We start from the raw sequence: 11,158 nt of genomic DNA, 5'->3' as shown, positions 1-11,158 counted from the left end.
CTCAGAAGGTCTCTGCACCTGCAGGATACCTGGACCTCTGTGTTTCCCACCACCCACGATACCTTCCTTCTGGAACCCTTCCCATGTGGAGCTGGAACAGACAGACCTGGAACAGCAGCCAGGTGTGGAAGAGCCAGACACGGTACACCCAAGCCTGGAATCACCAGTCCCCGGACAGCCGGCCCTGGAACAACCTGTTTCAGAACTGTAGGGAGGAATTCCTGTTGGCTCTGTTCCAGCAAACTTCTGTCTGTGATCTGGACGCCGTACAAACTTTAGATTTCTTTTTAAGCCAGTCCATGAGCGTGCAATCTTAAGATGAGCTGAAGACAGACCTATAGCTCCTTGTCTATCTGAGCAGTGACAATACTTCCTTTTCAGGTAGGACTTCTCGTTTCAGAACTCTCTTGCCCCAGGAGTCTGGTTTTCCTGGTTCCTATCATGTGGAGGTCCAGGGTGAAGGTTGTGGTTGCTAGTTAACCAAAAATTCAGTAATAATCTCCTGATGTTTTATCTTGCTTGTTCTGGACAGCACGATCAATGATGTCCCTGCCTATAAATGACTATATAAAATGCTACCTTGACTATCTTTTGGATATGGCCTTAAGAAAGAATGGGAACTGGAAGTACAAAGCTGTGTGGTGAAGGGTTATTTGTAATTTATAGGACTGGGAGTCTTCTAACTAAACAATTTAGGAGTAGGGGGAGGTTTGGTCAGAAGGAGCTTCAGTCATTTCCTCTACCCTTGTGCTCTGTTTTTGCTACGAACCCTAACTTGTGTCTTATTTGTATTCTGCTCTTTTGTGTTTTGCTGCATCATGGCAATAACACTACCGATATGACTTGCTGACTTCCAAATATTGGTACAGACAAATAAAAGAATAGCTGTTTTACCTTACAAAACAAAAACCTTGACCTGTGAATCACAACATCAGAAGGAAACTGATCCATCTTCAAAACACCTTGAATCTGCAATTTGTCCAAAACTAGACATGGTGCAGTAACAGAAAATGTTTCTGCCCCCAAAGGCTTTCTCAGATACAACATTCCAAGATCTTCTCTTCATTTTTCTTTTTAATAATTTTATTGGGGGCTCATACAACGCTTATCACAATCCATCCATCCCTTGTGTCAAGCACATCTGTACATTTGTTGCCATCATCATTCTCAAAACATTTTCTTTGTACTTGAGGCCTTGGTATCAGCGCCTCACTTGATCTTCTCTTGACTTTTATAGCTGCCTTGCCACTGTGGATCTCCCCACTGCTGGATCCATGAGCAATGATGGTGGATCCAAGGAGAAGAGACTGCTGGGTCATCGTGGACTAGGTGGCAGGGCATTTATTGGTGGTGGTGGTGGAACACTGGAGCCTTGGTGGTGTAGCGCTTACACACTGGGCTGCTAGCCTCAAGGTCAGTAGTTTGAAAGCACCAGATCCAAAGATATGTTGTGTTAGGTAAATCTGCTGCCCAAGACCTCTTTAGGGTATTGAGAAGCAAAAATGTTCCTTTGAGGACTAAGGTAAGCCTGACTCAAGCCGGGGTGTTTTCTTTTCTTTGCTTTAAAATACTCTTTTTAATCATATATTTCAAATGTAAAAAAAAAAAAAAAAGATTTGAGCAAAGGAAGAGGGGAGGAACACCACAGTTCATAAACCAGTAATTAAGCACCCAACAGTGAAAGTTGGTCCCGTCATTATAACTAGAATTGATCAAACAGAACTATGTAGACATGTATAGACTGTGGGTACAAAGGTCACTGCTGATATATCTTTTTTTAATTCAAGAAGATGGAGGGTATGCTATGAAGCATATTTTCAAAAACGATTATTTCTTCAGAATACTTATACACAGTTACGTTAAATAACTGTGTATTTATGCGAATGGAAGGTTATGTTAAAGATTGTAACTATTTTCAATGGCCTCATACGCATGCGAAGGTTGGGCACTGAATAAAGAAGACCAAAGAGGAATCGGCGTATTTGAACGGTGGTGCTGGTGAAGAATATTGAAAGTACCATGGACTGCCCAAAGCACCAACCGATCTGTCTTGGAGGAAGCATGGCCAGAGTGCTCCTTAGGGGCAAGGATGGCGAGACTTCATCTTACAGACTTCGGCTATGCTGGCAGGAGGGACCAGTCCCTGGAGAAGGACATCCTGCTTGGTCAAGGAGAGGGGCAGCGGACAAGAGGAAGACCCTTGATGAGATGGAGGGACACCATGGCTGCAACCATGGACTTCCAACAGAACAAGAACTGTGAGGTGACACGGGACCGACCCGGTCACCGTGGGTTGGAACCGACTCGATGGAAACTCACGCCAAGCAAAAGAGGAGTGAAAGGTGACCCGGAGGATTGACTTGGCAGAAATGTAAGCCTCCTTCTGCGTCTCCTCCCACTTCCATGAGCCCATTTGAAAGATCGCCTCTGGATTAAATGGGAAGGGGAACTGCAGGAAACAGAAGGCTATGGAGGCATGACATCACATGGGGCATGCGCTAGGGGCATTAGAATTAAAAATAAAATCTGTTTTCACCGAAACACCCCCCCTTTTTTTTTTTACAAATGTAGATGAAGACAACAGCAGTTTTATCACTGAATAAGCTGTAAGCTAAGATGTGAAGTATCACAGGCAATCTGCTAAAGCCATTGCAAAGATAGGATGGAACGTGACCTTTTTTGGTAACTTCACAGATGTAACTTAGTTGATAGGTGTCTGAAGAAAGAGGATAACTCCTTCATTTTATTTAAAGGGAGCATTTACTAAGGTGTGACCCGCCACCAACACCCCTCCAATAAACACCTTGAAGGCAGATGCTTGCATGGGAGGATTTATTTCTTTCTGAGCCTTGATTTCCCTAAGCTGGAACTACAGCTCTTTGGAGCGAGACCTACTAGTGGCTTTGCCCCGGCTGGAAATGCTCCTCTGGCAGATGCTGGCTTTTGCCTTCTTTTGTTTTTCTTTTTTTTTTTTAAACATTTTATTATGGGCTCATACAATTGTTATCGCAATCCATACACACATCAATTGTGTAAAGCACATTTGTACATCATTTTCAAAACATTTTCTCTCCACTTAAACCCTTGACATTACGTTCTCATTTTTCCCCTCCCTCCCCGCTCCCCCCTCCCTCATGAGCCCTTGATAGTTTATAAATTGTTATTTTGTCATATCTTGCCCTGTCCGACGTCTCCCTTCACCCACTTTTCGGTTGTCTGTCCCCCAGGGAGGAGGTCACATATAATTCCTTGTAATCAGTTCCCTCTTTCCTACCCACTCTCCCTCTACCCTCCCTGTTTCGCCACTCACACCACTGGTCCTGTAGGGCTCATCCGCCCTGGATTCCCTGTATTTCCAGTTCCTATCTGCACCAGTGTACATCCTCTGGTCTAGCCAGACTTGCAAGGTCGAATTCGAGTCATCGTAGTGGGAGCGGGGAGGAAACATTTAGGAACTAGAGGAAAGCTGTATTTCTCATCGTTGTTACATTGCCTTCTCTTGCTTTCATCGCATTTCTTCTGAATGTTCTTCTATTGCTTTGTGTTTCACATCTCTTCCTCATCGGGAGGCAGGTTAGCCCCTTTCTTGCAGCCCAGTGCATGGTGGGACTTGAAGCAATGCCGGTGTGGTGTGCTGCCAATGAGGAGGCAGTTCTGCACCAGGGTCTTGGTGCAGAGATGCTTGTTGCTGGATGCTTTGTAGACAACATTGACGATCCTTGTGTTGCAAGTACAACACTCAACACCCCAGGAGAAGTTCTCCACATGCAGCCTTAGAATGGTGGATTTCCTGTGCCTCCTCTCACATGACCTGTGTGGATGCTGCGAGGGCCAATGTTAAGGTTGGCACCGGGGCGTCCCCACTCATACTTTCGCTTCTTGTGATAAGGCTTTCTCTGGACCCAGGTCTTTGGGCACTTGTGTCAGTTGCTCCTCAAGATGCCCATCGCTCGGCACGCAGTGGAAAGAGATTATTAAGTCTTAAACGGAACGAGCACAAGATAATTATAGAGACATGTCATCTGAATAAGGAAGACTATTATATCGAGGTCATAATGACCTACAAGGGACTGGGAGGTCAAAGAAAACTGTCACAGGTCTGCGGGGCTGGTCCCAATCCCAGCTATGTCAACCCCCTCCCCAGAAGATTGCACTACAGAGGACAGCGCTGAAGATACAGCCTGGGGAGAGTGGCGGGTCTGCCCAGAGCACACAGGAGCAAAGAGAGAGGGAGAGAGAGAACCACATCCTGGCCCACCAAGCCCTGTGGATGACACTGCTGCTCAGAGCAGCCAAGGCACAGAGAGGATCATAGAGCCGCCCCCACCGTGAGTCACAACATCCCCTCACTGACCCACACTGCTGCAGGGAACAGCACTGGAGACACAGTGTGGGAATTGTGCCCAGTCTGACACCACCACCCCCACACACACACCGGGGCGAAACATGAAGGGAGGGCAACAGATGAGCAAGGGGAGCAAAGCAACAAAGTCTCCGAGGAACACCGAAAATAGAGTTCAGACTCGGAGGGCTGGGCTGGCAGCCAGACTCGATCAGAAAACATACATAAGGGTCAGCACACAGACCTGGAACTATTTATAGGCCCTTTTTTCTTCTTCTTTTTTTTCATGTCTATATAAGATAGGCAAGATAAGCAATCCCGAAGAGAAAACAAGATGGATGGTTCCTGGGGAACAGGGGAGAGGGGAAAGTGAGGGAAAAGGAGGGGGGAGCCAACAAACCCAGGGACAAGGGAACAACAAGAGATCTAAAATCGGTGGTGAGGAGGGTGTGGAATGCCTGGTGGGGTTTGATCAAGGGCAATGTAGCCAACAGGAATTACTGAGAGCCCAATGAAGGTCAAACATGATCGTTGGACAGGAGGAAAGTCAAAGGATATAGAGGAAAGAACTAGGAGGCAAAGGACATTTATAGAAGTCTAAATATAGGCATGTACATATGTAAATACATTAATATTTAATGATAGGGATATAGGCCTATGTGCATATATTTATATGTTAAGTATTAAGGAAGTAGACGGACATTGGGCCTCTACTCACATACTCCCTCAACACAAGAACACTTTGTTCTAATAACTTGGCACTCTGTGACGCTCACCTTCCCAACACTCTTGCTGAAGACCAAATGGGTGCATATGCAAATGTGGTGAAGATAGCTGATGGTGCCTGACTATTAAAAGATACAATGTCTGAGATCTTAAAGGTTTGACGTTAAACAAACGGCCATCTAGCAGGGAAGCAACAAAGTCCACATGGAAGAAGCACATCAGCCTGTGTGATCACGAAGTGCTGACAGGATCAGGTATCAGGCATCAGAAGATCCAAAACAATCATACCAATGCGAATGAGTAGGGTCAGAGTGGAGACCCAAAGCCCATCTGTAGACAATTGGGCTTCCTCTCAGAAGGGTCACAAGGAAGGGACAAGTCAGTCAGAGTGCAGTATAGCACCGACGAAGCGCACAACATTCCTCTAGTTCTTTAATGCTTCCTTCCCCCCACTGTCATGAACCCAGTTCTACCTTACAGACCTGGCTAGACTGGAGCATGTACACCGATACAAATAAAATAACCCCCCCGAGAAACAGCAATGGGAGTAGTGATATCTTAAGGGTAGGAGGAAGGTGGGAGAAGAAAGGGGAGAATGGGGGAGCCGATCACAATGATTAACATATTGCCCCAGGGGCCGGACAACACAAACATGGGTGAAGGGAGACAGCAGATGGTGTAAAATATGAAAACAATAATAATTTATAAATTATCAAGGGTTCACAAGGGTAGGAGGGGCAAGGAGGGAGGGCAAAAAGAGGAGCTGATACCAAGGGCTCAAGTAGAAAGAAACTGTCTTGAAAATGATGATGGCAACATAGGCACAGATGTGCTCGAAACAATTGATGTCTGGATTGTTATAAGAGCTCTTACAAGAGCCCCCAATAAAATGATTTATTAAAAAAAGAAGAAACTGTCACAAACACATGGTTGGAGCCAATCACTACATCATAGTCACCAGAGGACAACCTTCCCCCCCCCCAAGCCGGCTGGGGGCCATGATTGGGAGAGGGGCTCACAGTGTTGGTCCAGGGGGTCCCTGAGGGAGTCAGGGCATGACTTGTGACTATACAGTCCCCAGGAAGGTGATCTCCATCAAGGACACACTCAGGTGAAGCCCTTATGGCAAATTGCCTCGCCCTGGGCTGTTCAGAGCTTGGCCTAGTGCTGTGATGGCTGTGTGTTGGGCTGTTAACCTCAAGGTCAGCAGTTCAAAACCATCAGCCACCCTGCAAGGGGAAAGACGCGGCTTTCTATTCCCTTAAAGATTTTTAGCCTAGGAAACCCCAGAGAGCAGTTCTACTCTGACCTATAGCGTCACTCTACATCAGAATACACTCAATGGGAGTTGGTTCTAATTGCCCCCGTTAGCAGCCATTTCTACAGACACCTTGGTCCTGTTTCTGGTCTTCGGGGAGAAGCATGTAGTCTTTCAGCGTGAGGGATATTGTAAGCCAAGGATTTGTCATGGATTTTATCTGGCTTAGGATTCCTCTGATCTCCTTTCTGTTGGGTGCTTTTCATCAGGAAGAGGGTTGGAGTTGGTCAACTGCTGTTTGGACCGAGGAATGTTGTGCCTGTATTCATATGGGCTATCGGACCTTTCTAGCTTTCGGTTGCGATGAGGCCTGTCCGGCGTGGCTGTCAGAGCAAAAGAAGTCTTGTAAAATGAGCTGAGCTGAGTCCTTCCTCTTTGATTGTGGTGCTTTATCGTCACTGCACCTCCCAGAGGGTTGCTTCGGGTAACTTCCTGGCATGGTACAGTCTGTGCCCTGCACTCACCCAGATCCCTGGCATCGTAAAGCTCACAGCCGTGGAGAACCGTTTGGCAGGGCCTCAAAAAGGGAGTCAGGAGTTACCTGTGACCCAGCAATCCCCGTTACATCTCTCTCCCACGCAAAGCCCTGAGAGCAGGAACCCCGACAGAAATGCGTCACTGGAGAGAGAAACATGAATACTGCTACGTGCCACCCCGTGAATGAACATCGCCTGGCATGTTCGGATTAAGGTGGTTGTGGTTGTCGTTAGTGCCCTGGATCGGGGCTGACCCACAGCCACCCTGTGCACAACAGAAGGAAACCCTGCCCCGTCCTCACAAGAGTTCCTATGTGTGGTAGCCACAGTGTCTATCCATCTCCGTGAGAGCCTTCTTCAGTTTGTTCGTAGTCTGGAAACGTGACTGAAACCCGTTCACATTGGGTGACGCTGCTGCCATTTGAAATCCCAGTGACATATAGCTTCCAGCATCCCAGCAACACCCAGGCCACCACAGTCCAGCAAACGAACAGACCCATGGGAGCATATGAAAGTTCAACCAAACCAAATTCACTGCCACTGAATCAGTGCTGACTCATAGTGACCCCTGTGAGTTTCTGAGACTATAACTGTTGACGGGAGTAGAAAGCCCAGTCTTTCTCCTGAGGAGCTGCTGGTGGTTTCGAACTGCTGATCATGCAGATCTCAGCCCAACGGGTAACCACTATACCATCAAGTCTCTTAGGGATCCTATATAAAGGGTTGTGGTAATTACATAATTTCATGTCAACTTGATAAAGATGTGTAGGGGTGGAGTCTAGCCTGTCAACCAGGTCACAGCCTGATGATGCCTTCCGTGGCGTGGCCTTCTCATGAGGATTCTGGGAACTTCCGCTCTTTCTCCCCGGGACCGGGCCACATTCTCTCTTTGTTTCCTGTTGAAGAGGAACAACCTTCTTGTTGAAGAGGCACACTCAGAGAGCTGGAGGAGCCACGTGAAGATCCGAGCCAGCCCTGAGATGCTTCCAGAGTCATTGGATCCATAAGCCTTTCCACCCACTGGCCTGTGATTTTCCTGCATTCTGCATCACTGCATGTGACTGCGTGAGTCTGAAGAAGGATTTTTGGACTACTGTTGGACTTATGGTTTAATATCAGACTTATGGATTTGGTCTGGACTGGGCTGGGATGTTTTCTTAATAGTCAATTGCTCTTTGATAGAAGGCTCTTTCTCATACATATATGAGTGTCCCTGGATTTGTTTCTCTAGTCAACCCAGTCTAACACAAAATTCCTCAACCAGCCATAAAGAGAAATTAAGTCCTGCTACATGCTGTGGCATAGAAGAAGACATTATGGTGAATCTGATATTAGACACGTCAGATTCAGAAAGAGAAATATTGTTGAATCCTACTTACATGAAGCAGTCAAATGGAGAGCAAAGGTATTAGTTGTTCCCAGGGCTGGGGAGCTCCTGGTGGTACAAATAGTTAATGCATTCACCTGATGACCAAACATTTGGAGGTGAAGTTCACCCAAAGGTGCTTCAACCCAAAGTCCTAATAATCTACTTAGGGGAAAAAAATGTTACAGAGAATCCTATGAGAATAATCAACCATCTGAGACCAAAAGGTCATTATTTATTTACCCCAAACAAATTTCAGATTGGTTAGGAAAGAAAGCCCCCCAAATCAAATTCACTGCCATCGAGTTGATGCTGACTCACAGTGACCCTATATGATGGGGTAGAATGGCCCTGATGAGTTTCCAAGACTGTAACTCTTGATGGGAATAGAAAGGCCTGTTGGTCTCTCTCAGAGAAGCTGATGGTTTCGAACTGCTGACCTTGCAGTTAGCAGCCCAATGAGTAACCACTACAACACCACCAGGGCTCCCTTAGGAAGGAAGGAGGGATGTAAAAGGCAACACGAGGAGGACCTGGGATGAGGGTGCTCCGTTGTACGGACTGCCATCAATGAGATTAAATACATACATCTGAAGTGGTGGCTGGAAAGGCTAACAGGTGGGAGAGAGGCATTGCCTAGGAAACACGGTGGGATGTTTTTGCAAAGAACAGTGCTAATGGAGAGACCAGTACCTGGAGAAGCACCCCATACTTGGTCAAGAAGGGAGGTGGGGATAAAGAGGAAGACCCTCGGCGATGCGGATCGACACAGTGGCTGCAACAACAGGCTCACGCAGAGGGGCAATTGTGAGGATGATGCAGGACTAGGCAGTGTTTCGTTCTGTTGTGCCTACAGTTGCTGTGAGTCGGAACCAATTCAATGGCACCTAACAATTGTCACACAGCATGATAAATGTAATTGATGTCACTGAATTGTAGGCGTAAACATTTGTTACTTATCTTCTTTTTGCACCACTACCCACACCCACACCCACACAACCAGTGCACCCACCATGCTTGGCCTCAAGTGTCCATGATATGTTGATGCCTATGAAAGAGAGGGTGGAAGTCCTTCTCTGGATAAACTAGAATTGGGAGTTGGTGAATCACTATACCAGTGCAAAGCTTCCTTGATAAAACTACCCCAGTTTCTCGATTTGAATAACCTTTTTCTGGATTTACCTGACATTTGGGACAAATGTTAGTTATATTTAGGCAGCACGAGGGTAGGATAGGGGACCTGTTATCTGTTCCTCAAACTACTATCAATCAAATATGGAAAGAGCCCAGGGCCCAGCATTCCAAGGGGCACCCTCTTGTCTAGGAATCCACCAGCACATGGCCAACCATTGTGTCAACAATGCAGATGCCAATATAGCCAAGATCCAGTTCCAGGGATGACTTACCAAGTTGGAAACTCATGCCTGCAACATTCATGGGGCAAGAGAAGGGTGGCTGCTGGGGTTTGATTTTGCTATGCTTGGTTCAGTCGCTGTCCTTTTGCCATGAGCAGGCTGACATCAATGTTTTTACGTTGAGAGCAGTGGAAACAGGGAAAGAATGAAGACCCCAGCCCCACCCCCTTCCCTGGGCTCAAGAAAGCTAAGTCTAAATTGGGGGCGGGGGAGGGGTGATGTTTGCCTGATGGGGAACCACAGTTATGGGATGGGCACCGGTATGGAGTGTCCATTAATGGCTACAAGCAGGAGTCTGACCGGAACACCAATGGCATTGAGGTTCTCGATGGGCTCATGCTGGAGGCCCTAGGCAGCCCACCCTACGGTAGCTTGTTCTCTCCAGAGCATTGTCTGTGGGTGGAGATGCTGGTTGGCTGGTTCTCGGGAGCTAACTGCTCGCTTCCCAACATGTGATCTGGCTTACAGCCAACCTGGTGTTGTACCTGAGAGGTGCAGGGAGCATCCAATTTGGGATGGAGGTGGGGCTGGACGGTGCTCAGTTGGGTGGCGCCTATGTGTTAAGGGGAGGGTTCACTGGGGCATCTGGTGTCATAGAAAGTGGATGGGCTCAGGAGTCCCAGACCTGCGCCTTCGTGCCGCCCCTTCAACCCACTCTGGTGACCCTGGACCAGCCATTTATTTGTTGGGCCATTTTTGTCTGTGAACCACACAGTGATCAGCTTTCCTTCTTGTTGTTAGGTGCCATCTAGTAGGGTCCCACTCATGGCCACCCCAAGCACAACAGTATGACACGTGTCTGGTGTCTGGTCCTACGCCATCCTCACAATTGTTCTTAGGTTCGAACCTGCTGTGTCAGCCACTGTATCAATCCATCTTATTGAGGGCCTTCCTCTTTTTTTTTTCTCTCACTGCCCCTCTACTTTGCCAAGCATGATGTCCTTCTCCAGGGACTCGTCTGTGCTGATCATGACCTGGGGACCTCTGGTCTTGACCTGGTGAGGCAGGTACCTGTGTACAGGGGATGTGCTGGTGTCACTGCTGGGTGGAATCCAGATGCAGGGCTGGAGGACTAGGCGGCCTAGATGAGTTTCTGGGATCCTGGCCCAGGGTGGAAGTGAGGGGCAGGGTGCAGCATGTGGGGCCTGGGGTGGTGGTGAGGGTGTGGTACATTGGCAGGATCCAGCTCTGGGGTAGGGGCCCCGGGTAGGAAGGAGCAAGAGGGTGGGATCCAGGGGCCGATGGGGGCACAAGGTAGCGTCTGAATGCAGGGCAGCCCAGGGACAGTAACCAGTAGGCGGAGGAACTGGGTGCATGCCAGATCCGACAGAGGGTGTGCGAGGCTCCTAGGGGAGGGGGGGAGGGTGGAATCCAGGAGGGGGTGCGTGCGGGGGAGAGATCCAGGAAGCTGCGCTTGCAGGATCCATAAGGGGGTGCGTGAAGAGGCGGGACCTGGGGGTGCGTGTGGGGGTGGGACCCAGGAGGGTTTGCGTGCCAGACCTGGGCGGGGGCACG

Source organism: Echinops telfairi, unplaced genomic scaffold, assembly GCF_000313985.2.
Source record: "Echinops telfairi isolate 266 unplaced genomic scaffold, ASM31398v2 ScPeMD7_29;HRSCAF=101, whole genome shotgun sequence".
NCBI classification, from domain to species: Eukaryota; Metazoa; Chordata; class Mammalia; order Afrosoricida; family Tenrecidae; genus Echinops; species Echinops telfairi.
The sequence above is the reverse complement of the archived record's forward strand: the minus strand, read 5'-3'. Positions refer to the sequence as shown.